This window comes from Balaenoptera ricei, chromosome 13, assembly GCF_028023285.1.
Source record: "Balaenoptera ricei isolate mBalRic1 chromosome 13, mBalRic1.hap2, whole genome shotgun sequence".
NCBI classification, from domain to species: Eukaryota; Metazoa; Chordata; class Mammalia; order Artiodactyla; family Balaenopteridae; genus Balaenoptera; species Balaenoptera ricei.
The window spans coordinates 84,043,308-84,070,138 of record NC_082651.1 but is presented as its reverse complement, the minus strand read 5'-3'; the positions used below and the strand labels follow the sequence as shown (position 1 = coordinate 84,070,138).

At 37.6% G+C, this 26,831-nt stretch overlaps 1 long non-coding RNA gene across 1 annotated transcript in view; it reads left to right on the top strand.

The window, feature by feature from the left end:
- LOC132347119 (uncharacterized) overlaps positions 1 to 26,831 on the top strand; it is a 37,368-nt gene that overhangs the window by 5,149 nt on the left and 5,388 nt on the right. Inside the window, exon 2 of the long non-coding RNA XR_009497088.1 lies at positions 26,308 to 26,415. This is a non-coding gene — a long non-coding RNA (uncharacterized LOC132347119). The remainder of the gene's footprint in view (positions 1 to 26,307; positions 26,416 to 26,831) is intronic.

Below are 26,831 nucleotides of genomic sequence, written 5' to 3'. Positions count from 1 at the left end.
CTGAAGCACCAGGGGCTTCCAGTCTGGCAGGTATAGCTCAGCAAAAGGGAATCCAGCCTGTATTCAAGAGTCAGACATGTGGATGTCTGGCAGATTTGTCCAGCTGTCTGTTTAGTTTATTGTTGCTGTCTCCAGCACAAGCCTGGAGTGATACCAGTTTCCTTCTTGTAATAACCTAACTAATATTTATGTGGCATTTTGTACTTAACAGAGTAATTTTATTTCATTTAATCCTCACAGCAATCCTAGAGAGCAGGCTAAAGTTCTGTTTGTGATTATCTAACTTTGGTTCGTATGAAGAAAAAGAGGTAAAGTCAGGCATAAGCCTTGTGTTGGAAATTTCCCCATGCAGAGTTGCAATTTTTTTCCCCCCCTTTTAGATAGAGAAACACAGGCCATGCTATTCTGGGTTCAGAAAGCAACAATGTTTTAGTTTTTTTTAAAAAAGTATTTATTTATTTATTTTGGCTGCACTGTGTCTTAGTTGTGGCACACAGGATGTTTTAGTTGCAGCATGCAGACTTTTAGTTGAAGCATGCAGACTCTTAGTTGTGGCATGCAGACTCTTAGTTGTGGCACGCATGCAGGATCTAGTTCCCTGACCAGGGGTCTAACCTGGCCCCCCTGCATTGGGAGCGCAGAGTCTTACCCACTGGACCACCAGGCAAGTCCCAACAATGTTTTAGTTTAAAATATACAATAGATCAGATCATTTTGTACTACTTGGCCCAGACTAGTGGGACAAACATTTTTATTTCTAGTATTGCCATTTTCTTCTCCCTAGGTAAGTTATCTTGAGCCAGTGAAGTATAAGATAACTGCCCCTATCCTGACCTTATGCCCACTCTCAGCAGAGAGAGATTGAGTAGCCATCCTAGCTCTGGAGCCATAACACTATAGGAGTATAGACCTCATGCCAATAGGAAGCCACAGTTTGCTTGTTTAGGTGATGTAATTGATTCCTTCTAGTGTATTTTTCATTTCAGTTGTTGTATTGTTCATCTCCGTTTGTTTGTTCTTTAGTTCTTCTAAGTTTTTGTTAAACATTTCTTGTATCTTCTCCATCTGTGCCTCCATTCTTTTTCTGAGATCTTGGATCACCTTTACTATTATTACTGTGAATTCTTTTTCCGGTAGATTGCCTATCTCCACTTCACTTAGTTGTTCACCTGGGGTTTTGTCTTGTTCCTTCATCTGGGATATATTCCTCTGCCATCTCATTTTGTCTAGCTTTCTGTGATTGCAGTTTCCATTCTGCAGGCTGCAGGACTGTAGCCTGTCTGCTGTCTGTCCCCTGGTGGATGAGGCTGTCTAAGAGCCTTGCACAGGCTTTGTGGTGGGAGGGACTGGTACCTGCCCACTGGTGGGTGGAGCTGGGTTTTGTCCCTCTGGTGGGCAGGGCCGTGTCAGGGGGTGTGTTTATTGGGCAGCTGTGTGCTTAGGAAGACTTTAAGCAGCCTGTCTGCTGATGGTTGGAGCTCTGTTCCCACCCTGTTGGTTGTTTGGCCTGAGGTGTCCCAGCACTGGAGCCTCTAGGCTGTTGGTTAGGGCCAGGTCTTGGTGAGAAAATGGTGGCCTCCGAGAGGGCTCACTCCAATGAGTATTCCCCAGAACTACTGGCGCCAGTGTCCTTGTCCCCGCAGTGAGCCACAGCTGCCCCCCCCGCCTCTGCAGGAGACCCTCCAATACTAGCAGGTAAGTCTGGCCCAGTCTCTTATGAGGTCACTGCTTTTTCCCCTGGGTCCTGGTGCACATGAGACCCTGTGTGTGCCCCCCAAGAGTGGAGTTTCTGTTTCCCCCAGTCCTATGGAATTCCTGCAATCAAACCCCGCTGGCCTTCAAAGTCAGATTCTCTGGGGGCTCCTCCTCCTGTTGCCAGACCCTCAGGCTGGGGAGCCTGACATGGGGCTTAGAACTTTCACTCCTGTGGGAGAACTTCTGTGATATAATTATCTTCCAGTTTGTGGGTCGCCCACCCAGCATGTATAAGATTTGATTTTATCACAGTTGCACCCCTCCTACTGTCTCGTTGTGGCTTCTTCTTTGTCTTTGGATGTAGGGTATCTTTTTTGGTAGGTTCCAGTGTTCTTTTGTCGATGGCTGTTCAGCAGTTCGTTGTGATTTTGGTGTTTCTGTAAGAAGAGGTGAGCTCATGTCCTTCTACTCTGCCATCTTGTCTGTGATCCAAGGTGATATACTTGAAACTTGCCCTGTCTTGACTTCCCTCAAGAACAAGACGAACATTTAAAAATTAGAGCAATGAAATCACGGCCCAAAATGAGGTCAGCAACCTGAAGTCAGTTGCCATCCTCATCCACACTTCCAGGAGAATTTTCTGCCTTGGAGGTTAGGATTGGGTGCTGGTGTTATTTGCCATTTCTGACTTTTTTCCTTTTGTGTTGCATGTATCCAATAAACAGACCTTTCCCCCCATTTCTAGCATCTAGTTTTAAAGTGCTTAATTCAGGAGACATGTGTAGAAGCACAAGAACAGACAAAAATAGACTGCTTGCAAATTAATTTAACCTCAGAAGCCATTCTTCAACAGGTGGATATTTTTGGCTTTTTTTACAAATGAAAGATGTGCGTGTCAGAAAAACTACAGCCCTTGAACAAAGCCATTCAACCATAAGCGCTAAGAATGGCTGGCATTCAGTTCTAATAGTTAATAATCTCCACCACCATTGTTTGCTGAGCATGCCAGTCACTCATATAGTCTCCAGTCCTTAAGATAACGGTGTATAGCGGGTATTATACACCTCATTTCACAGGCAAAGAAATTGAAGTTTAGAGGAACTGGATCATTTTTCCACAGTCACATATTTAGGAAGTGGAAGAGCTAGAAGTTGACTCCTGACTTCTATGACTCTCAAGTCCGTGCTCTTTATGAGACTTCCTTTCACTATATTACAGTGTCAGTGATTTCTGTGTTTTTGTATTAAATGTGCATAAGTAACAACTTCCAAAATTATTTATCTTGGAAGAACATTTACCCAAAATATGAAGATGCAAAGAGTAGGTCAGGCTCCCCTTTACAGTCAGACACACTGTGTGTTACTCCTGGAGCTTGGGATTCCTCCCTCTGCAGCCAGGGCCTCATGTCACCGTGCAATTGCCCCTTCTCTATGTTGGCCACAGAGTTCCAGGCTGTGACTTACATGGGCTTATTTCTTATATTCCTTTAAGAGTCTGTCATGTAAATAACATAACTCTTTAGGAAAGAGAATCCACCCGATCATTTGAAGAGGAGAGGCAGCAATGGCCTTAAGATGTACACTCCGTCTGGCCAATGTGAGCCATAATAACTAATTAAATGAACATCTTGCCATTCATGACCACCCACACTGACCCAAAGTTAGTAAGGTTGGATTACTCAAAATACTTAAAATCTTCATTACGTTCCAAATAGGCAGTTTAAGGAACATGAAATCTTCTCAATGGCTTTGTCCGGTTTTAATTCTGTGCAATGATCTTATCTAATTACAAACCATTTTTGTTCTTCTTTATTGAGGTATAATTTGCAGGCGGTAAAGTACACACATCATAAATTTGCCAGCTCCCAGATTTTATGTAAGTAAAATCACACAGTATGTACCCGTCTGTGCCTGGCTTCTTTTTTTCAATGTTGTAAACAATCCACTTTGAAGCAACAGAATTTTCACCACACTTTTGAAATAGTCTGCCTAGAATTTACTCATTTGTGGGAAGAGGAACTACAAAAGATTTCAGACTAAGTCATTTTTAAGAGATCGCCTTTTCTCTCATTTTCATCAAGAGGTATTTAATGAAAATCTTTGTGTAAATGTTATGCATCCATCTATCTGTCCATCTCTCACTTTGGTTCGAGAAATAATTTCAAGTTCTTTCTATTGCTGCACTAAGAATTTTCAGTTCTGTGTTCTGGAAAATGCCAGCATTGTTTTGGTAGTTAAGAGGGTTGTTGACCAAACTCCCCATAGCCAGCAAGTCTTAACTCTCTACAATGTTCTTTTCCTAGAATTCAATTTTTTCTTCAGAGAAAGGGGGTTGATTTTGTTTTTATTTTTATTACCCAAATAACATTGTATCAATAATTATAAATAAATTTAGAATTACATCTAGATTCTAAATAATGCAGTTGCACCATTCCAACAAATTAAACTTTCATTCTACTTCTAGGACTTGTGTATATGGATATATATTTATTAATTGACTGTAGTCATAGTGTAATATAATTTTATTTTCAGCTTTTTTTCACTTAACATTATGTCATAACTATTTTTCTACAATAGTATATTTTCTATATTTTCCATATTTATCTTCTTTAAAAAGTACGTATTATGTATTGAATGAAGTACCATAATTTACTTAAGGATTCTCCTGCTATTGGCTGATTTTAATTTTTTATTATTATAAATAACGTGGAATCTCTTTTTTTAAAAAGTATTTATTTATTTATTTGGTTGCATTGGGTCTTAGTTGCGGCAGGCAGGCTCCTTAGTTGTGGCTCGTGGTCTCCTTAGTTGTGGCATGTGAACTCTTAGTTGCAGTATGCATGTGGGATCTAGTTCCCTGACCAGGGATCGAACCTGGGCCCCCTGCATTGGGAGCACAGAGTCTTATCCACTGTACCGCCAGGGAAGTCCCAACATGTAACTTCTAAACACCTAAACATACATGAAAAACATTTCACAGTAAACATTTTCGTAGATATCATTTTTTCTTGTTTTGGTATCCATCCTTAGAATTAATTCTCAGAACTTTGCTGCAGCAAAATAATTATTGATAGTTTCTATAAAAATATATTTATTTAATCTGCCATAGCAGCATAGGAATATACCAGTTTCATTACACCCTCATCAAAAGTATATTTCATCTACATTTAAACTTTTTAATTACTAGGCAAAGTAATCTTTCAACTTGTTTTTCTTAGATCAGTCCTGATGATCAACATTTTTGTTACTTTTTATTAATAAAGTTAATTTTTTTCTCCTATAAACTATTCACATTCTCTGTCCATTTATATATTATGGTATTCCTATCTTACCAATTCATATGAATTCTTTATATAATATATACAAAAGAGGGTTGTTTTAAAATCATCATTTAGTCATTGTCTCATTGGACAGATTATTTTATTCTCTACTTACCAGATAACATGGATTGATTCTTATTTATCTTTCAATATTCTTGCTTATCTAGAAATATTTAGTGTGTGCCTTTTATATGCCAAGACTGCTAAGCGAAGAGGATATAGCAGTAAACAAGATAACATGGTGCCTGCTCATATTAGATGTTCAATAAATGTCACTGGATGCTGAAAAAATAAGTGTTATAACAGAATAATGTCATCTACATTTCAGCAAGGTAATTATTGTTGAGTAATTCTCAGGAGTCCTTGAGGAGGTTTCTAAGATTGTCCTACCTGATCAAAATAGTCAGGTGGTTCTTTTCCAAGTTCTATTTTTAAAACTTTTTTCTAAGGTATATGTACTAATAGTACTACTCTGTAGAAGTTATCTTTTACTACTTTGTATGACCTGTTTGAACACAAGCTGCTGGTGGTAACCTAGGAGAGGCCCAGTTTGTTTTCATTGTATAGTACTACTCTATGCAGTAGAACTCTTAAAACATAATAAAAATCTTTGTTTTTACAAATGTAAGTTCAGTGTTTTCTAAGGCTTTTGATACATTGAAAATAATGTTATGCAGGGCAAGGATATTTATCAAATTCTTACAGAGAATAGCTCCTTTGATGAAGTCTACTGAACGAAGCTTCTTTACCTATAGGTTCACCGTGGTGAGATTTTTTCCATGTGTTTCAAAGGGACCTAGTCCCACCCTAATAATTTAGGCAAATGCTTTTCTTATGTCTTTGTATAAGGAAACATAAAACTCTCAGTTCCATGTCAGAGTGACCAGGTTGAGTTAACATGTTTGGTTGGAATTAACAGGAGTCAACTCAAGGGGCTCAAGCAAAAAAAAAAAAAAAAAAAAAGTATATATTCTATATAAGGTTATAGGAGGGTACAGTGTTGAATGCTGAATAGGCACCCTCTCTCTCTCATCTCTGCACTTGTGCTTCATTTTCTCTCTGTAGACTGACTTCCTATCCTTTTCCAGTTCTCCTCACAAGGTGGAAGATGCCCTCACCTCATCCCCACCCCACCCCACCCCCACCTCGATGTTCTAGATCTAGTCACCTAAGGAAAGGTTGAATTGATCAGTTCTAATTTCAGATTTCTTGGGATGAGACTCTGATTGGTCCAGCTTGGGTCAGGTGCCCACTCCTGGCCCAGTCAGCTGTGGTCAAGGGGGTGGGATCAAGCTGTATAAACAAGTCTGACTCAGCTCCACTCTTGTGATTTTGGGGTTGTAGTGTCTGGAGACCAAAGGGAAAGGAGGAGCAATAGGAATAGACAGATACCACAAAAGATGTCTCCTGCAATATTTTTGTCAGGCAGACATATTGGTACTGATGGCTGGTTTTTATAATGAAATAAAAATAAATGTTAAAATCTCTTTGCAGTATTCTGCTATCTTTGGGGCTCTTCTTGCAACAGCTTGATATATTTTAGTTCACTGAGATGATTGAGGAGAATCTAGGTAATATCAAAGGGTTTTATGTTGCTGTTTGATATTTTTCGTTTGGGACAACAAGAGAGAGTAACTGAAATTATATTACAGCCCTAGTGTTCTCTTCTTAAGTTAAATGTTCTTCCCTGGAACAGTGGCATTGTTAGAAGATTAAAACAAAAATACAAAATTCTACCTTCAAACCAGCAAATAATTCTGGTTAGAATTTTGGTAGCTTCTTAGGGATTTATAAAAAAAAGTTTCCTGAAGTTTGTGTCTTTCAAGTTTAGCCTTGCTTTTAATTTGATGCAGTGTATAGTCTGAATTGATTTGTTTTTGTAATCTGTGTCATAAGCCTTGGGGCAGGGACCAGGTTTTGACATGTAGTTTGATACTTTATACTTCACTCTCAATACTTAGAAAATAATGATTAATAGTTAGGTGTTGGGTTTTGGGCACAAAACCCTAACTATAAGTAAAATTAACTTTAAGAGCTATTTTGGTGTATGATGAAAGTGAGATATGAAAAACTTTTTATGGCTTCTTAGAAGGAGTCAAGAGTGTTCCAGTGGCTGAAGCATGTTGAAATTTAGAATACATATATGTAATTGCCTGATGAATGTGAATGTCTGGTGGTTTTAATGTTAAAAGTTCTAAAAACGCTTATACTAGAATTAATATCACCAAGGTTGGATTAAGAGTTTAGAGGCCCTAAACTAATGTGTGAAATTAAAACAACAACAACAACAACACAGACACCAAAATATACTAAACCTTAAAGTAAACATCAGGAAATCCAATAAGTTCTATGATTTGTTTGTTTTGTAATTTTGCATGATGACTATTTGAATGCCTCTTAAAAAAACCTCTCAAATATTGAAGTATTTCCAAATAGTTGTGTGTGTGTGTGCACGCACAAGCATTGCTAGCACCCTAAGAATGTGCTTAGTTTGCCTTTTGGATGATTCACAGTAGGTAGACCATGTTCGTAGAATGTTAAATAGATTGTGTGGACTTTGGTTCCAATTACAGAAAATTTGGATAGCTAAGTTGGCAACCAAGGAAGCTACACCAAGGGGCAACTCCTCTATGACCACTTCAAGAGAGAGAGCTGGGCCCGGTGTCTTCTGCCTCATGTGGTAGAGGCTCAGTTTCATATCTCAGCATAAAAATTTTACCCCAGGGTGGTACTGGTTGAAGAGCAAGTGAGCAGTTGTAGAAGGCCTTGTGTGATGGTTCTTCACTTCTTCACCAAAAACCCTTTCCATTATTTCCCCTTTAGATTTGGAATATTTTTTACTAATTAAAAAAATACATTTACTATTGAAAATTTGTTGTATGTCAGTGTATAAATAAGACGCCTTTTTAAGAAAGGGAAATTAAGAAAATAAGATAATCTTCAGAGTTAAACTACATAAAAACAAAATTGCAGAGAAGAAAATAGACGAAAATTACTTTAAAGAGATGGAATGGCTCCAGATCTGAGCAAATTATGACAGTATATCCTGAGGGCATAATGGGAAGGAAATGGAGATTTGTTAGTCTGGAGAGAGTTTTATAAAAGAGCATCTGAGATGAATTTTGGCAGTGTCCATCCAATTACTACTGTCCTGGGAAGAGAAAATCTCACACTTGTGGTAGTTATGGTTTCATCAGAAAGGCCATGTTTATTGAGGAGAAGAGTACTAATGCCAGGTCGCATTAAACTTAAGTTACTACTTGCCCCTGGTATGATTCCAGTCTAAGTAAACAACATTCTAATCATAATTTGATTCCCTATGTAGTTCACCCCACAGGGAAAAAAAATGTGCTGGTCATGCTTAGAATACTATTCTGGCCCATGTGACTGTGATAATTCTCAGCACAAATTAATACATTATCCGAGTTTGTTCATCAACCTCTGTAAATTTGCTTAACGTAAGGGATGATCCTGAATGGGCTGACAAATGGGCTTTTGAAGCCAGCAAGACTGAGAGCCAAGGAACCTCACCAAAGAGTATGGCCTTTAGACTCTTGGAGGGCGGAGAATGTGTCCAACTCATCTCTATCCCCAGCTTGTAGCACAGGGCCTGGCACCCAGTAGAAACTGTGTTCATTTATCTGAACGAGATGCTCCTTAATGTTAAAGCCTATTTTATAATTGCAATCTCATTTTACAATTACTCAAAAGTATAACTCACCAATCAGAAATTTTTTTAAAACTTTAAAAAATTTACCTTGGTAATATACATTTTGAAGAAAATATATGAAATAGATATAAGTGAAAAGAAAAAAACTAACCATCCAAATTCAGTTACTTGGAGAAAACCATTGTTAACATTTTGGTGTATACCCTTTCAGACATTTTTTATGCATAAAGTACATATATGTTTAAATATCTATATTCTTACAAAAATGGTATCTTACCATAATACAGTTTTGTAGCTTGCCTTTTTTTTTTAAATTAAACTATATGGTGAAAAATCTTCCTGTCAATAAATAGTCTATGGAATCATTTTTTTTTTTTTTATGGAATCATTTTTAATGACTGCATAGTATATTCCTTACTATATGGATGTACCATAACTTGAACATTCTCCTATTGTTTATCATTTAAGTTCTGCCCATTTCTTTGTTATTATAAACAACACACTAAAGAACACATTATTTCTTTAGAATAAATTCCTGGAAGTGATATTGATAAGTTAAAGTGTATGCATGTTTTAAAGCTTTAGACGTATAGCCAAATTGTCCTCTAGAAAAACTGCTTTAAATTATTCATTCACTAGCAGTGTTTGAGAGGGCCCATTTTCCTACCTTAGGCTTTCTACAACTTAGTATCCCTTGACAGCCCTGGAGCTTAGGGCCACTACAACCCACAGGATCCTTAACAACTAATTGGAACCCCAGATGCAGCTTTTCCAGTCAGCCTCACCATGCTCCTCAATCCCAGCCCTTATCCCTCCAAATCTAACTCTAGCATCCCCCTTCCTTTCTCCCTCCCTCCTTCCTTTTTCCCTTCCTCACTCCCTACTCCCCTCTTTCCTCCCTTCCTTCCTTCCTGTCTTGAAGTTCCTTCAGGGAAGCTGTGAATAGGCTCTGAGTATAATCACCAGACAAAATACAGGATGCCCAGTTAAATTCGAGTGTTAGGTAAACAACGAATATTGCCTGAACATAGTATGAATAATTTTTCTACTAAAAAAATTTATTATATATTGTTATCTGAAATTCACATTAAATTGGGCAACCTGTATTTTCATTTGCTAAACCTGGCAAACCTACCTGAGTATTCTTTAATCTAATACCATCTGCCGTAAATCTAGTAAAATTCCTCAAAATATCTGATATTTGGATGCTTCTCTTCTCTGTCTCAGTGCTGACACAGATTATTCCTTACTTTACATTTCTTTCATCGTTTTTTGGGGGGGAGGGGAAAGGGGAAAGAAAGGAATCAATCATGTCTTCTCAATCTGCCATCTTTTCCCAGAAGTATAAAAGTTTTATGAAAAATGAAACAAAACAGTGAATTTGAAGGCTATAAAGTAGGAGAACATTCAAGACTTATCCTTTGGATAAATTGGTTACAAAGCATGTGTTATGATCTCATTTCAGTTTAAAATATACTACTTTTATTTTAAATTTTATTGAAGTATAGTTGATTTACAGTGTTGTGTTAATTTCTGCCATACGGCAAAGTGACTCAGTTATACATATATATATTCTTTTTCATATTCTTTTCCATTATGGTTTATCACAGGATACTGAATATAGTTTCATGTGCTATACAGTAGGACCTTGTTGTTTATCCATCCTATATATAATAGTTTGCATCTGCTAATCGCAAACTCCCAATCCTTCCCTCCCCCACCCCCTTCCCCTTGGCAACCACAAATCTGTTCTCTATGTCTGTGAGTCTGCAGTTTTGTAGATATGATCACTTGTGTCATATTTTAGATTCCACATATAAGTGATACCATTTGGTATTTATCTTTCTCTTTCTGACTTACTTCGCTTAATATGATAATCTCTAGGTCCATCCATGTTGCTGCAAATGGCATTATTTCATTCTTTTTAATGGCTGAGTAGTATTCCATTATATATATATATATATATATATATACCACATTTTCTTTATCCATTCATCTGTCGATGGACATTTAGGTTGTTTCCATGTCTTGGCTATTGTAAATAGTGCTGCTATGAACATAGGGGTGCCTGTATCTAAAATATACTACTTTTAGGGCCTTCCCTGGTGGTCCAGTGGTTAAGACTTTGCCTTCCAATACAGGGGGTGTAGGTTCAATCCCTAGTCGGGGAGCTAAGATCCCACATGCCTCATGGCCAAAAATCCAAAACATAAAACAGAAGCAATATTGTAACAAATTCAGTAAAGACTTTTAAAAAAATGGTCTGCATCAAAAAAAAAACTTAAAAAAAATACTACTTTTAAATTATAGTAAAAAATAATAATTTTTAATAAGATTCTAAACTCAGATTTCAGTTATAGTCCTCGTTCTACCTTTCCAGCAGTTTACCTTGGACAAGTTATTTAGCCTTTCTAAATCTTTTTCTCATCTTTAAAGGGGGCATACATTCTTCTTCGTAAGTTTATTTGAAGTAGTGAGATAACAAGCATGGCACTCTGGCATATCCTAGGCCTTTTCTCCCTGTACACTGAGTGAGAAAGCACACACAGGACTGTCTAGATGATTGGATTACTCTGTTCAATTTTTGTTTTTTATGACACATTCTAGGGAGTCTTAGATTAAATTTAGCAATATTATTCAATCTAGTTTTGGGTCTGGAAAAATGAAGAGGCTTTAATATTTAGATACATTCTTTCTAAGTCAAAATGTATGTGTGTGTGTGTGTATTTATATTCAGTTATATATATATCATCAAGATTAGATGTGTGTGTAAAAGATTTTTGGATTCTTATCTCCAAATACTCCACCAGCCACCTAGATGGACACCCCACTAGATTGCTGAGAAAAATATATGAATGGAGGATAAGGACATTATTTTTTTTTTGCAGGCTGGGAATTTGGCCTAATTTCCAGTCTAATCTTCTGCTAAGCCAGGCAGGACTTCAAGAACAAGGCCTGGGTAAAAAGCAGGCCTCTCAGGTCCTTTGACCTCAGGGCCACACTTGATCTTATCCTAGGAACAGTGAAAAAAAGAATGGAAAAGGAAACCAAGAGAAAAAGAGCCCCTGCTCCATAAACCCTGACAAAGACTCTCCTTGACCAAAGCCGAGGCTCCTCTGAGAACCTCTTCTCAACTAGGCTTCCAACTTGGCCTCCCCAACAAGCCCAGGCCTGCGTAGCCCAGTTTTAGCAAGAATCCTGCCAAGTCAGTTTAGAGAGACTCTCTCACCCTTGATATCTGATAACTCTCAATATCTGATCAAGTTCTTCACCTGTACTTTTGATGTCTAAGTCCTTGGCCAGCCTTCAGTAAGAATCCTACTAAGTCGGTTTAGCAAGACCCTGACCCTTGATTTCTCCTCTTAATAATTTTCCATCCACTGAATTTTCTATCCACTGACCTCCCCTCTCTGCTCCTTGGCTGTAAATCCCCATTTGTTATTATATTCAGAGTTGAGACTGATCTCTCTCCCCATTGGGATAGTCTTGACACCTACTGCAAAGTCTTGAATAAAGTCTTCCTTACCATTTAAACAAGTGTCAGAATAACTTTTTCTTCTTTTTCCAGCTTTATTGAGATATATATGACATATACCATTGTGTAGATTTAAGGTGTACAACATAATGATTTGATACACAAAAACATTGTGAAATGATTACCACAATAAGATTAATCTCAGATAGTACTGATACTTTTTGGGGGAGGGGTGTGCTGAGAACTTTTGAGATGTATTCTCTTAGCAACTTTGAAGTATACAATACAGTATTGTTAGAATAATTTTTTCTTTAACAATCCTGGCAAATCCAGCCAAGGCTACCTCAGAGCACCACTTTTTTTTTTTTTTTAATTAACTAATTTATTTTTGGCTGTGTTGGGTCTTTGTTGCTGCACGCGGGCTTTCTCTAGTTGTGGCAAGCGGGGGCTACTCTTTTTTGCGGTGCGCGGGCTTCTCATTGTGGTGGCTTCTCTTGTTGCAGAGCACAGGTTCTAGGCACGTGGTCTTCAGTAGTTGTGGCACGTGGGGTCAGTAGTTGTGGCTCGTGGGCTCTAGAGAGCAGGCTCAGTAGTTGTGGCTCATGGGCTTAGTTGCTCCGCGGCATGTGGGATCTTCCCTGACCAGGGATCGAACCTGTGTCCCCTGCATTGGCAGGTGGATTCTCAACCACTGCGCCACCAGGGAAGTCCCAGAGCACCACTTTTTAAGATGCATAGATTTAAATAGGAGCCAGGAGGAAAGGACATTGCACATGTAAGCAAGTGCTTTTAATCTTTTAGATCCTTACATTCTTTGCTCCACCCTTAGTAATAAAGCCCCCAAACGTCCTTGACCTGTATCAGATTTCCTCCCCCAGGGAATGGAGCTTGTGTGTGGAAATCCTTGGGCTCCCCCTAACGGGTAAAGTGTGCATCCAACAGTGACTGGCAGATTTGTGTGTGTGTGTGTGTGTGTGTGTGTGTGTGTGTGTGTGTGGTGGGTGTTGGGGGTGGGTTTCTTGTTGCCTCTGTTGTTTACTGTTAAAGTCAGGAAACCTAGGGTGTTGCTTTCCCTCTCCAAGGAGTTTAGCAGAGTATCAGAAATGTCCTGTCTGCACCTGCATGTAGCTGATTCTTCAGTCCTTGCTAGTTCTGCACTTGGAACTCATGAAATGGGTAGTTCAGTCCTTTTACAAGTGTTCCTTTGATGTTCTACCCAGGGAGCCAGAGAGCTAGTTCAGGACATATAAAGTGCAACCCAAGTGTTTTTCCAAGTATGGACCAGCTGCATAAGAATATCCTAGAGTGTTTTTTAAAAATGAAGACTTCTGTGTCCCACCCCAAACCTTCTGAATCAGAATTTCTGGGGCTGGGTGTTGGGGAGGAGGGCAGGGAAGGTGAGGCAATTCTTATGCACACTGAGGTTTGAAAATCAGTGCTATACACTACTTGAGAAGGCATTCCTCTATTCTATGTCTCATTTAAAATTATGCTGGGGCTTCCCTGGTGGCGCAGTGGTTAGGAATCCACCTGCCAGTGCAGGGGACATGGGTTGGAGCCCTGGTCTGGGAAGATCCCACATGCCGCAGAGCAACTAAGCCCATGCGCCACAACTACCTGCACTCTAGAACCCACAAGCCACAACTACTGAGCCCACATGCCACAACTACTGAAGCCTGTGCACCTAGACCCTGTGCTCCGCAACAGGAGAAGCCACTGCAATGAGAAGCCCGCGCACTGCAACGAAGAGTAGCCCCCACTCACTGCAACTAGAGAAAGCCTGCGCGCAGCAATGAAGACCCAATGCACCCAAAAATAAATAAATAAAATAAATAAATTTTTTTTAAATTATGAAAAAAAATAAAATTATGCTGTATGATGCTGTAATCAGACTCCTCAGGGTTACATATACAATGAGCACAATATAATAATATTGCATGCCAGTTTTTTACCCTGAAAACAGAACACAGCAAACACCCTTCCCTTATTCAATCTCTTGCATTTAAATTCTCAAATATGTAGAAAATGCTTTCCTCTTCCCTTTTTAAATCTTATTCTGTTCAGTCTAGATAAAGGAGTCTTATTCACTCCTTCAGCTGTGGCAAACTTGGGTTAATTCAGTCCAAGTCTCAAGTGTTCCAGGGAGCTATCAGGAACAGCCCTTCTCACCAAATTTAGGAAGCCTAACTAACTGTGCATAAATATGATTTCTTAAAATCTAACCATAGTTTCTCTTTAGAAGGATAGTTAAAATGCAAATTCGTAAGTTTCACTCTAAAAACTCTGGTTTGGTAGATCTTGGTTGGAGCCAGGAACCTGCATTTTACCAAGTATCCTAAGGTAACTCTGATGCCGGTGATCCTCAGACTATATTTTAAGAAACTCTACCTTGTATGCCAGAGTTTCCCAAACAAGTATAGTATTGCCAGAATATTTTACAACCAACTCCTATGTAAATCTTATAAATTATAGTTCTAATCAAACGTTTAATGTTAATCTGGAGAAAAGCAGTAGACTTGGGATAATAAATAATGGCACAGAGACCATAATTTCACCCTTTTCTCTATTTTACATAGGTTTTACTTTTATCATGGTAAAATATACACAACATAATATTTGCCATTTTAACCATTTTAAAGTACAATTCAGTGGCATTAATTACATTCTCAGTGTTGTGCAATCACCACCACAATCTATTTTCAAAACTTTTTCATTACCTTGAACAAAAAATCTGTACCCATTATGCAATAACTCATTATCCTCCCCATTCCCCCAGACCCTGGTAATTTCTAATCTACTTTCTGTCTCTGAATTTGCTTATTCTAGGTATTTCATATAAGTGGAATCATTCAGCATTTTTCCTTTTGTGGCTGGCTTATTTTATGTAGCAAAATGTTTTCAAGGTTCTTTCATGTTGTAGCATGTATCAGAACGTCATTCATTTTCATGGTTAAATAATATTTGTGTATATATATATATATATATATATATATCACAATTTGTTTATCCTTTCATCTATTGATGGATATTTAGGTTGTTTCCACCTTGTGGCTATTGTGAATAATGCTGCAATGAACACCGGCATACTAGAATCTGTTTGAGTCCCTGTTTTCAGTTCTTTTGAGTATATAGCCAAAAGTAGAACTACAGGGTCATACAACTTTTTGAGGACCAGCAAACTGTTTTTCACAATGACCGCACCATTTTACACTCCCACCAGCAATGTAAAGGAGTGCCAGTTTCTCCACATTCTTGCCAACACTTGTCATTGTCTCTTTTTTTGATAGTTACCATCCTAATGGATGTGAGGTGATATCTCATTGTAGTTTTCATTTGCATTTCCCTAATGATTAGTGATGTTGAGCATCTTTTCATGTGCTTTGGCCATTTGTATGTTCTTTGGAGAAATGTCTATGCAAGCCCTGTGCCCATTATTGAATTGAGGTTTTTGCTTTTGTCATCGTTCTGTATATATTCTGGATATTAATCCCTTATCAGATGTAGTTTTGCAAATATTTTCCCTCATTCTGTGGGCTGCCTTTTAACTGTGTTGATGTTGTCTTTTGATACACAACATTTTAAAATTTTCATAAAATCCAATTTGTCTGTTTTTTATTTTGTTGCCTTTGGTGTCATAGCCAATAAATCACTGCCAAATTCAATATTGTGAAGCTTTTGCCTGTTCCCTTCTAAGAGTTTTATAGTCTGACGTCTTACATTTATGTCTTTCACTCATTTTGAGTTAATTTTTGTATATGGTGTTAAGTACAGTTTCAACTTCATTCTTTTGCATGTGGGTGTCCGGTTATTCCCAGCACAATTTGTTGAAAAGACTGTCTTTCCCCATTGAATGGGCTTGGCACCCTTGTCAAAAATCACTTGATCTTGTAAGTGAGGATTATTTCTGGGCTCTCTATTCAATTCCATTGGTCTTTATGCAGTACCACATTATTTTGATTACTGTAGCTTTGTAGTATGTTTCAAAATCATGAAGTTGTGAATCTTTCAGCTTTATTCTTTTTCAAGATTTCTTTGGTTACGTAGGGTCCTTTGAGATTCCAAATGAGTTTGAGGATGGGTTTTGGTTTTTTTTAAATAAATTTATTTATTTATTTATTTATTTTTGGCTGTGTTGGGTCTTCGTTTCTGTGTGAGGGCTTTCTCTAGTTGCGGTGAGCGGGGGCCACTCTTCATCGCGGTGCGCGGGCCTCTCACTGTCACGGCCTCTCTTGTTGCAGAGCACAGGCTCCATACGCGCAGGCTCAGTAGTTGTGGCTCACGGGCCCAGTTGCTCCGTGGCATGTGGGATCTTCCCAGACCAGGGCTCGAACCCGTGTCCCCTGCATTGGTAGGCTGATTCTCAACCACTGCGCCACCAGGGAAGCCCCCTAGGATGGGTTTTTTTTAACAATAATATTTTTATTTATAATGATCACATAAATGTCCATCCACTGATAGGGAGAGATGTTTATGATCTATTAAGTGAGAAGAGCAGAATACAGAAAAGTCTTTGTAACATGATCCAGTTTTGTTTCTGAATTGATGGTTGGAAAGAGAACTATAAAGCCTGAAATGTAGGATGGGTTTTTTTATTTTGCAGAAAAAAATGTCATTGGGATTTTGATAGAGATGGCACTGAATCTATAAATCACTTTGGGTAATATTGACATTTTAACAATATTAAGTCTTCCAATCCATGAACATAGGTTATTTCCATTTATTTACGTCTTTAATTTCTTGCACTAATGTTTTGTGGTGTTCATTGTACAAGTCTTTCACCTCCTTGGTTAAGTTAGTTTCTAAGTATTTTATTCTTTTTGATGCTATTGTAAATGGGATTGTTTGTGGGGTTTTTTTTTCAGATTGTTCATTGTTAGTGTATAGAAATGCAACCAATTTTTGTGTGTTGACATTGTATCCTGCTACTTTGTTGAATTTGTTTATTAATTATTAACAGTTTCTTTGTGGAGCCTTTAGGGTTTCTACATATAAGATCATATCATCTGCAAAGAGATAATTTTACTTATTCCTTTCCAGTATGGGTGCCTTTTATTTCTTCTTGCCTAATTCCTCTGGCTAGAACTTCCAGTACTATGTTGAACAGAAGTGGCAAAAGCAGTTGTCTTTGTCTTTTTCCTGGTCTTAAAGGAAAAGCTTTCAGTCTTTCACCGTTAAGTATGATATTCACTATGTGTTTTCATATGTGGTTTTTATTACGTGCAGTTAATTTCCTTTTATTCCTAGTTCGTTGAGTGTTTTTATCATGAAGGGGTATTGAATTTTGTCAAGTGCTTTTTCTGCATCAATTGAGATGCTTATGTGACTTTTCTTCTTCATTCTGTTAATATGGTATATTATACTGATTGATTTTCATATGTTGAAACAGCTTTGCATTGCAGGAATAAATTCCACTTAGTCATGGTGTATAATCCTTTTGATATTTTGCTGAATTTGGTTTGCTAGTATTTTGTTGAGAATATTTGTTCATAAGGGATATTGGTCTGTAGTTTTATTTTCTTGCAGTGTCTTTGTCTGGCTTTGGTATCTGGGTAATGCTGACCTCATAGAATGAGTTAGGAAGTTTTCCTTCATCTTCAGTTTTTTGGAAAAGTTTGAGAAGTATTGGTATTAATTTTTCCTTAAATGTTTGGTAGAATTCACCAATGAAGCCATCAGGTCTAGGGCTTTTCTTTGTCAGATATTTGATTACTAATTCACCATCCTTACTATAGGTCTATTCAGATTTTCTATTTCATTGTGATTTAGTCTTGGTTGATTTGTGTTTGTAGGAATTTGTCCATATCATTTAGGTTTATCCAAATTGTTGGCATACAGTTGCTCATAGTGTTCTCTTATAATCCTTTTTATTTCTGTAGAATTGGTGATATTCCCATTTTCATTTCAGATTTTAGTCATTTCAGTCTTCTTTTTTTCCTAGTCCATTAGCTAATGGTTTGCCAATTTTGTTGAGTTTTGAAAGGACGAACTTTTATTTTCATTAATTTTCTCTATTTTTCTATTCTTCATTTATCTTTGCTCTAAATCTTCATTATTTCCTTTCTTCTGCTAGCTTAAGATTTAGTTCTTCTTTTTCTAGTTCCTTAAATTGTAAAGTTAGGTTACTGATTTGAGGTCTTGTTTTTTTTCTCCTTTAGCAGTGCTTTCACTACATCCTGTAAGTTTTGGTATTGTCTTTATTGTCATTCTTTTCTAAGTATTTTCTAATTTCCCTTGTGATTTCTTCTTTGATATCTTGGTTGCTTAAGAGTGTATTATTTAATTTCCACAAATTTGTGAATTTTCCAGTTTTATTTTTGATAATCCTATTATAGTTAGAAAAGATACTTTGTATGATATCAATCTTTTTAAATCTATTGAGACTTAATTTGTAATCTAACATAAAAAAATCCACTTTCCACTTGCCCCTTCAGACCTAGGGGTGGAGATAGCCCCCATGTACTTCACCATCCCTTACTGGTTCTTTTAATCCTGCCCACACCTCTGTAAATAGTTTCCTTATTAAATTCTATTCAATTCTCCTTTGGGTGTGCCAGTCTGTTTTCTGCCAGAACTCTGACAGCTTCATCACTGTTCATGTTCTCCCTTTACTGTGTTTATTCATTTCAAGAATTTAATCTCATTTTAGCAGAGTTTCTAGAAGCAACAGAAATAAGTGCCATATGTTCAATCTGCTGTATTTAACTGTTAAATATCCTTTTCCCACGCAGAAGTATCTGACTCTATTTTCTTTGATATACTAATTTCTCTCCAGTACCCAAAGCAGAAGACTGGAGGCCTTAATCTATGGTTAAATTGAAAAGACAGGTCCCAACTCAGGGACAAGCACAGTGGTAGGCAAAGCAGAAGCACCATACTATAAAGAGTGACAAAGTCCATATGGTGAAGGGTGAGCCTCCACTCAGTCTCTTGAGTTTCTCAACGCCAAAAAAAAGCTAAAAGCCAGAAGGCTGATAGCTCTGTCCCCAGGTACCCACCAATCAGAAGGTTCAAGGTTTTTTTCCCTGGAGAAAGTGAATAGCTCTAAAGAAAATTTTAAAATGTATGCTCAGTCATTCCACAGTGAAGCTCACCAGGCAAAAGTCTGGCACACTTACTCAAATCTTTTTTTTTAAATTAACTTATATTTTAAAAATTTATTTTGTTAAAGTATGGCTGATTTACAATGTTGTGTTAATTTCTACTGTATAGCAGAGTGATTCAGTTATACATATATATACATTCTGTTCCGTATTCTTATCCATTATGGTTTATCACATGATATTGAATATAGTTCCATGTGCTATACAGTAGGACCTTGTTGTTTATCCATTCTCTATATAGTAGTTTTCATCTGCTAATCCCAAATTCCCAATCCATCCCTCGCCCATCCCCTCTCCCCTTGGCAACCACAGATCTGTTCCTCTATGTTTGTGAGTCTGTTTCTGTTTCATAGATAAGTTCATTTGTGTCATATTTTAGATTTCACATACAAGTGATATTGTATGGTATATGTCTTTCTCTTTCTGACTTACTTCATTTAGTATGATAATCTCTAGGTCCATCCATTTTGCAAGACCCAGCTCTACCCACAAGAGGGCAGGCACCAGTCCCTCCCACCAGGAAGCCTACACAAGCCCCTGGACCAACCTCACCCACCAGGGAGCCGACACCAGAAACAAGAGGAACTGCAATCCTGCAGCCTGTGGAAAGGAGGCCACAAACACAGAAAGTTAGACTAAATGAGATGACAGAGAAATATATTGCAAACGAAGGAACAAGATAAAAACCCACAAGAACAACTAAATGAGGAGATAGGCAACATACCTGAAAAAGAATTCAGAGTAATGATAGTAAAGATGATCCAAAATCTCAGAAAAAGAGTGGAGGCACAGACTGAGAAGATACAAGAAATGTTTAACAAGGAGCTAGAAGATTTAAAGAACAAACAAACTGAGATGAACAATACAATTACTGAAATGAAAAATACACTAGAGGGAATCAATAGCAAAATAACTGAGGCAGAAGAACGAATAAGTGAGCTGGAAGACAGAGTGTTGGAAATCACTGCCACAGAACAGAATAAAGAAAAAATAATGAAAAGAAATGAGGACAATCTCAGCTACCTCTGGGACAATATTAAATGCACCAACATTCTCATTATAGGGGTCCCAGAAGGAGAAGAGAAAGAGAAAGCACCTGAGAAAATATTTGAAGATATTATAGCTGAAAACATCCCTAACATGAGAAAGGAAACACTCAAGTCCAGGAAGTATGGAGAATCCCATACAGGATACTCAAATCTTTCAATCAATGTTTTAGTGCCTTATTTAAAAATATGAATGGACAACAAAAGTGTACTAGGTATTTGAAAAAGACTTAAGAGAGACAAAGACAACCAAAAATAAATGCACAAACAAACAAGCCATAGCAAAAATTCAAAGAAAGGAGAAGCAATTCAGGACTCAGAAAGCAAACAAAAGAAAACAAGAACATTGGATTAGTCTGGAGAAAAAAATGAAGCAGTACTTTAAAATTCTGAAGAAAAATGATTTCCAATCTAAAATTCTACACCTAGGCATATTATCACTCTGATAAGAAGGGTAAAATAATGGCACTTTTATTCAGGAACACTGAATGATGTGAAAAAGGAAGAAGCCAAGAAAGAGAAAGACACTGGATCCAGGAAACAGAAGATGTGACATATAAGCAAGGGGAAAAGAATTCCCAAGATTTTAGTGATGGGAAGTTTCAGGATGACAGCTGGGCAGTAGGCCTAGTGAGTGACCAGTACAGTTAAGAGAATGAAGGCAGAGGGCTCCAAGAGGGATACTTCCAGGAAGAAAACTACTTGTAGATTATCTGATGTATTTTAGTGTATTCAGGGGACTTCCCTGGTGGTCCAGTGGTTAACACTCTGTGCTTCCACTTCAGGGGGCATGGGTTCGATCCCTTGTCAGGGAACTAAGATCCCACAAGCCACATGGCCAAAAATAAATAAATTAATGTATTCAGAAATGATTTTTAGTTCTATTGGATAGTTTGGAGTTGAATTAGTGATTTTGACTTGGGAAGTAAGCAAACAAGTAACCAAAAGACCCCAAGGCAATTATCAATACCAGGAAGAACATAAAGTTGTTCAAGTATGAAATGTTATCATAGTATACAGTATCACAGCTGTGAATAATAGAAACTAATCATAATAATATAAACAATAAACATTTATTTAAACAAAAATGCCAAATGTAACTAATTTGGTAAATGGGAATGAGGAAGTATATGTGAGCAAATATATTTGGGGGAGATGACTTAAGAGAACTAAATCTTCATTTACCATAACAGCAAGTCAATAGGTAATAGCTAACATAAAAAAATAAAGAAATGGCAATGTAAGCACATAATTTATATAAACGGAGATAAAACCAGAAGAAAGAGTCAAAAACATTTAAAGAAATTGCTTAAGAGGAGTGGGAATTTGGGAATAAGGCTCAAAGGGGCAGACTTCTGCTATTTTCCACTGTAAACTCACAGTTCTATTTAATTTTTTTAAACAGATACATGGGTTGGTCTCATAAAAACAAAAAATGAGAAGAAAAACAGGGGACTTCCCTGGTGGTCCAGTGGTAAAGAATCCGCATTACAATGCAGGGGATGCAGGTTTGATCCCTGGTCAGAGATCTAAGATCCCACATGCCGTGGGGCAGCTAAGCCCACGTGCCACAACTACTGAGCTTGCGTGTCTCAACGAGAGCCCACGTGCCGCAAACTACAAACCGTATGTGCCCTGGAGCCTGCGCACCACAACCAGAGAAGAGAAAAGCCTGCACGCCACAACTAGAGAGAAGTCTGAGCTCCGCAACGAAGAGCTCTCGTGCTGCGATGAAAGATCCCACACGCCTCAACGAAGATCCCATGTGCCACAACTAAGACCCAACTCAGACAAAAATAATAAAAGAAAGAAAGAAAAGAAAAAGAGAAAAGAAAAGATAAACATATCACTTAGGTCAGGGGACCCCAACCCCCAGGCCATGGACCGGTACCAGGCTGCAGCCTGTTAGGAACTGGGCCGCACAGCAGGAGGTGAGCGGCAGGTGAGCGAGGGAAGCTTCATCTGCCACTCCCCATCACTCCCCATTGCTCACATTACCACCTGAACCATCCCCTGCCCCCCCCACTTCCCCCCCAGCCCGTGCATGGAAAGGCTGTCTTCCACGAAACCAGTCCCTGGTGCCAAAAAGGTTGGGGACTGCTGACATAGGTGGTCTGAGGACCTGAATAATAGTCACATGGCAATATTTCTCTATCTTTTCCCCCCACCTCTGTTCCTTGTAAAGAGTTCTCGGAATCTATGTGGTATCTCACAAGTGTTCTGTGAATTTGTCCTCTTGGCTGCCTTGAAGTTTCTGTTCTTGCTGTCTTTTTTCAAAGGCCAACTAAAGGCCACACCCCTGCTGGCTGCTGACTCTCACTGATCTCTGTCCCCAGGCTGCTGATTCCCAGTGTCAAATTGTTGATGTTTGTGCCAGCAATACTACTTCTTGTCACTGCTGAAGCTGCTGGCTCCAAGGCTGTCAACATTTTACACCCTACTGCCCCCACACACTTGTGTTTTCCTAAATGGGAGAAGTTTCTCTCAATTTGCAAAATCAGGAATCAATATTCTCTCTTGAGTATCTGCTTTTATCTTTTATCCTATGAATACTGTGGACATGCAACTGACTTTTCTTTTTCGGGGCTGACTTATAGGAAAGTTCTTAGCTAAATCTACTTGTAATTCTAGAGGGTGGAGAGGATCTTATGGTTTGTATGTTTGTTTATTACTTTTAAGTGACTTTTGGACTTTGTTTTAATCTTACATTTTCACTTGTCTTTTATTCATTCATTCATTCATTCAATACTGTATTTATTTTGGTAAGGTGACTAATATCCTTTTTTTGGAAGTGGGAATATATAAATAATGGAATAAATAAGTGACAAAAATTTTTAGATTAAAAATATTTCCCCTTATTAAAATCTCTTTATCTTAGGAATCAGGACTGAATGCATGGCAGCTCTCTTGATTACTGTAGCTTTATAGCAAATCTTAAGATTGGAGAGTGCATTTCCTTCACATTCTTCTCTTTCAACATTGGTTTCGTCATTTTAGTTCCTTTGTCTTTCCAATAAATTTTAGAATTGGCTTGTCTATATTTATAAAAACTTCCGCTAGAATTTTTTAAATAACACCTTTACTGAGATATAATTCACACACTATAAAATTCAGCCTTTTAAAGTGTACATTTCCATGGCTTTTTATATATTCACAGAATTGTGTAACCATCATCACTATCTAATTCCGGAATATTTTTATCACCTCAGAAAGAAAGCCCATACCCATTAGAAGTCACTCATTTAATCAGTTGAAGACCTTAGGAAAAAAAGCTTGAGTCCCTGGAGGAAGAGAGGATTCTGCCTTGGACTCAAGCCTACAACATCAGCTCTTCTCTGAATGTCTAGCCTGCTGGACAGTTTTGAACTTGCCAGGCCTCACAGTCGTGTGAGCCAGTTCCTACTCTGGAGAGCCCTGACTAATACAGATTTTGAAATCATACAATATGTGCCTTTTCTGTCTGGCTTTTTCATTTAGAATAATATTTTCAAGGTTCATCCACATTCTAGCATGAATCCATTCTTCGTTCCTTTTTATGGCTGAATAATATTCTATTGTATAGATATATCACATTTTGTTTATCCATTCACTAGTTGATGGACATTTGTGTTGTTCCCACTTCTGTCGATTATGAATAATGATGCTGTGAACATTTGTGTACAAGTTTTTGTGGGGGCAGGTTTCAGTTCTCTTGGATTTCTCTTCAATATGTGGCCACACCATCTTACATTCCTCTCAGCATTGTATAAGTGTTCTAATTTCTCCACATCCTCACCAAGACTTATTAGTGCCTCTCTTTTTTATTGCCATCAGAGGGGGTGTGAAGTGGTATCTCATTGTGATTTTTATTTGCATTTCCTTGATGGCTAGTGATGTTGAGAATTTTTCCTATTTATGTTTAGAGTCATCAAAGGACTGCTTCATGAATTCTGTCCATCTTATAGCTGCATTCAGTGGGAGAGATTGGAAGTATGCTTACTTCATTTTACCTGAAAACAGAAACTTGTTAGTTTTCGATTCTTAGAACAAGAGTATCTTTACATTTTCTAATTATTATTGCTGGTGAATATAAATACAATTGATTTTTTGATGTTCATGTGATTTCCTGCAAACTTGCTAAACTCTCTTTAATTCTAGTGTTTTATCATCTGCAGATAATGAAGTTTTGTTTCTGTCTTTCCAATCCTTATTTGTTTATTTATTTTACATGATTGTATTGGCTAAGAACTCCAGAACAAAAAGGTAAATTAGAAATGGTGATATGACACCCCTATTTTCTTCCTGGCCAGCCCCCACCTTTAATCATCTTGTTGGCATAAACTACCTAGGGGCCCACGATGGGTCACCTTGTTAGCATAAATGTCAGTTATGGTCCAAAGGGCCCACCATGAATAACAGAGACACTTTTGCCACTTGGAAAATTCCAAGAGTGTAGAGGTTATCTCCCAGAGCTAGGACAAAGGCCAGACCTCTCTTTGGAGGTCAAATTCTTTACTACACAGTGGTTAGAGGATTAAATAAATAATTACATGTAAAGCTCTTAAAATATGACCTGGAACATAGTAAATTCTCAATAACTGTTAGTTACTACTATTACTCTTACTATTGTTATTAATCCTTGCCTCTTTTATTTTTGGTCTTTGACTTCTAAGAGAGCCTTGTTACCATTTTAATTTTTACTTTTGTCTATCCAACAGCCTTTGCTTTCCTAGTTTCCCTTCCTCTTACATCTCACATAAGGAGGACATTGCTTGACCGAGAGAGGGAAGGAAAGTGTAGAAATCAAGCTAATGTCTTTGTCCCTTCTCCCAACAATCCCTGCCTCTTCCATTCTAAACCAGCATCCTCCTTCCCTTCTTAACAGCTCTCTTTCCTTCACTCCTAAATTGGAAGATCTTGACACTGTGAACCCAAATTCTTGCATAGCAATATGCTGGTACTGGTCCCCACTTTAAACAAGCTCCATCATCTCCATAACTCCCATGTATCTGCTTCATCTACCTGTTTAGACCCTCTAGGATCTGATTTTGCAATGAAAAGTTTAGAGATTATTACCAATAGTCTCTCAACATCTTACCAATAAACAGAACACAAGAAACATTATTAACAAACTTAGCAAAATTTTCTTACTAAAGAATTCTCCTGCTAAAACTCAGGCATACTAAGTTATATATGAAGAGCAAAGCTTTAATGATGTAAGCTCATGTTAATTTTTTGAATAAACAGGTCTTACCCCTTTCCATTGCACCTGAGAAATGGTGTTTCCATATTTTTTTAACTTATGTTACTTAACAAAACGCCTTCATTAAAAAAATGAAGGTCCTAATAGAGAAATCCTGTGTGACACAAACCAGTTGCATGAGATTTACCTTATCGCTAGTTCACTTATCAAATGTTCTTTTCCAAGGGACTGGAACTTCTAGTGCATAATTGGTTTTGGTTAAGAAAATCAGAATTCTGAATAAAAATGATTCCAAGTTGAAATAGAAAATAACTGGTTTTGGTTGTTTAAACAATCATTTCAAGGATTAAGTGACATTAGAGATCATTTAATCCAACTCCTGCCTTTTAAATATAAGGCAACTATCCAAGAATAAACAAAGTTCCATGCTGTGTTTTATGTTTTGAAGCTGTCAGAACCTCTTAAAAAATTAACCACTGCAGGGGGTAGACAGCAGAGGATTTGCTTCTTCAAATGTTGGAAATCACACCATGATTTTCCTATTGTTTTGGGAACAACTACTTGGAAATAGTTCAAGGAGTTCATTTTAAGTTCAATCACATCTAAAGTGATGGAATTTATTATAATTTATTAGTCACTGAATATCCATGTGCTCCCATGCATTTCCCAGCTCCCTTGTAGTTAAGTGGGTCTATGTGTCTAGTTATGACAAATGAGATGTGAGTGGAAGTGACATGTGTCACTTCTGGGACAAAGTGTAGAGAAAAGAGCACTTGTTAGTTCTTGATGCCTCTCTCTTTTCCTGCCACTACAACCGTAGAAGCTAAATGTCGAGATGGTGTAACCAAAAGATGGGAATAGCCTGGATGTCAGATGTGCTTAGAAGGGAGATGTCCAGAAGAGCCACGGTACCTGCGGCTAACTTCATGTAAGTGAAAGATAAACGTTAATAGGTTAAACCAATAACAGTTTGGGAGTATTTAAGTCTGCAGCATAACTAATCTATCCTGGTTAACACATTAACAATACTATCTTATATTAGCTATGTTTTAAACTTGCCATAATTATCTGAAACATAATTTATAATCTTTGACATTCATACAGATTTGAAACCTTAATATTTGTATGCATCTCTTATTTTAAAAAATGATGGCAAGTGAATTCTTATTTTGTCATGTTGAGTGAGAAGAGAGCCCAATAGAAGACTATATCACCTATGATTAATATAAAACATGGTCAAGTTTAATCTTATTTAACATCTTGATTAAATCTGAATAATTAGGTAACCAAAAACATTTTTATTTAGTTTATAAGGTTGCAATTTGCTATATATATCAGCACAGA